General features: G+C 59.2%; 1 long non-coding RNA gene across 1 annotated transcript in view; it reads left to right on the top strand.

Moving 5' to 3' along the window:
• The first annotated feature begins 1,914 nt into the window (after positions 1 to 1,914).
• Positions 1,915 to 2,348, top strand: part of LOC108505852 — a 4,434-nt gene continuing 4,000 nt past the window's right edge. Inside the window, exon 1 of the long non-coding RNA XR_001877604.1 lies at positions 1,915 to 2,115. This is a non-coding gene — a long non-coding RNA (uncharacterized LOC108505852). The remainder of the gene's footprint in view (positions 2,116 to 2,348) is intronic.

Genomic DNA, 2,348 nt, shown 5'->3' with positions numbered 1-2,348 from the left:
TTCCCTGTGGCCTCGCTGGCCACAGTTCCCACCACTCCAGGGGCAGCCACGGGACCAGGGCACACGAGCTTGGGTGCTCAGGCTCTGCTCCCTGGGCAACACCATCCCCATGGGACTGGGGGGGACACAGAGACACCCAATTATTGCCACACACTGTCCACACACTCCTGATCCTTTAAACGAGGTCACACTCTTCCTCATCCAGCTCTCCAGATGTTCCACTTTCCCCTTGTCATAAAATCCCGACACCCGGCCCTGGATTTTTCTGTAGGCAACAGAACAAACCTCCTGCAACAAAACCCCCCGGCAGCACATCTGATCAGGGAGCAAAACTCACCCGGGAAAGATTTATTTTTCCAGTTGCCATCACACAACTCCGCTTGGGTGGCAAACCCAACTCGCACACGGAGCTCGGACACAGAGCAGGGCACTGCCCTCCCCTCCAGGGATCACCCCTGCCCAGGGGGCATCTCCTGGAGATGGGCCCAGCAGCATTCCCACTGTCTGATTGTGAGAAGACAGACCCCTGGAATGGGAGACCCTCAGGGCAGACAGGACCCTGACCACCACATGGATTTTCCCACCACGTGTGTCTGTGGGACCCCCCACAACTGGGGGTCCTCCACTGGAGGTAACTGCCCAGCATCAAGCAGCCCACACACCTGGCCTGGCCCCTCTATGCCCACCCTACAGACCCTTCCTGGGGCAGGAATGGGGGGCTGGAGAGCTCCTCCCTGCCCTGGGGAGCTTCACTCCCTCCGTTTCCAAGGCAGCTCTCAGAGCAGTCGCTCCTGCCTCGTGCCCGGGCTCCTGCTGCAACAAAAGTCTCTCCCAAGGCAAGACAAACCCCATCCATCTTGCTCCCAACGCGGCCACACGACTAAAAATAAGCCAATAAAGCAGCAATCACCTTGGAGCAGCAGCAGCAGCAGCTCTATTACAGCAGAGGAGCCGTGGCAGCTGCGCCCCAACACCCGGCACAGAGCCAGGACCCCAGGAACCCCCCCCTGCCCTGATTTCCACCCTGCCACGGTGGGGTGGTGGTGGGAGCAGCCTGGCAGCACCTGCTGCTGCCCCACAGCCCTGGCTCTGCCTTGCTGGGCTTCTCCTGGCTGCCCCATGGCACCTCTGCCCGTGCTGGGGACGGCTCCAAGCTCCCAGCACTGATCCTGGGGAGCAGGAGAGGGGCTTTGGGACAGAGATGGGCTGAGAGAGCTGGGGCTGTTCAGCCTGGGGAAGAGAAGGTTGTCTGGAGACCTCACAGCACCTGGAGGGGCTGTAAAGAAGCTGGGGAGAGTCTGTTCCTCAGGAACTGGAGTGGCAGGACAAAGAGTAAGGGGTTCAAACTGACAGAGGGGAAATTCAGGTTGGATACAGGGAAGGAATTCTTCCCTGGGAGGGTGGGGAGGCCCTGGCACAGGTTGCCCAGAGAAACTGTGGCTGCCCCATCCCTGGAAGTGTCCAAGGCCGGGTTGGAGCAACCTGGGCTAGTGGGAGGTGTCCCTGCCCATGGCAGGGGGTGGGACTGGATGAGCTTTAAGGTCCCTTCCAACCCAAACCAGTCTGTGATTATTGCAGAGTTTGGGTGACCCCCCAGCACCCCTTTCTGCAGAGAGCTGTGAATAAATCAAATACCTCAACCCCGTGTGTGGATCAGCTTCTTGCACACTGGGTGAAAGAACCCAGATTTGGGACAACACCCCCTCCCTTCCTTTCCGTGAGCCTTCAATGATCTGTTAAGAGTTTTGCTCCTCTCTGCTGTTCCCGCAGCTCTCCCCACCCGGACTGCAGGTCCAGGGACCCAGTTCCTGGAGGTTTTTTGTGTCCCTCTCCCCCCGCAGCTGCCGGCCCCGGGGCAGCTCCAGCCCGGTGTGATGCGCTGGGTGTTTGCATCTGTTTCCGTTGCAAGCGCTCATTTGTCATGTAGATCTCTTGGCATTTTTTTAAAGGGTAGATTAATTTAGGGGAGCTCTCGGATCCAATTTCCCCCGGCAATGGCTCTATTAGGCTGTGCACAGCAGATACAGGCTCCCGTCCTCCTGCTGCTACTGATGGAATTTGATTCCGCGCTGCCAAATCTGCAGGGCTGCAAACACATTCCCACTCCTGATTAATGTGAGTAATTTCTGCTTGAAAGAAGGTTGAAATGAGCAGCCGAGGGGAAGCGAACGGTGAGGGTTCCCCCCAATCCCCCCCTCCCCCGGCGCTCGCTGCTGTTTGCATTTCCCAGCTCGGGAATGGGCGAGCAGATAAACAGACTCGCTGGCCCCGTTTCAGCGCGGCAGAAGGTGCGGGAGGAGCGGGGGGGACACCACGGTGGGACCCTGCGGGGGTGGGCGGAGGGACGA

This window comes from Lepidothrix coronata, unplaced genomic scaffold (assembly GCF_001604755.1).
Source record: "Lepidothrix coronata isolate B3197 unplaced genomic scaffold, Lepidothrix_coronata-1.0 Scaffold199, whole genome shotgun sequence".
Classification (NCBI taxonomy): domain Eukaryota; kingdom Metazoa; phylum Chordata; class Aves; order Passeriformes; family Pipridae; genus Lepidothrix; species Lepidothrix coronata.
The sequence above is the reverse complement of the archived record's forward strand: the minus strand, read 5'-3'. Positions and strand labels throughout refer to the sequence as shown.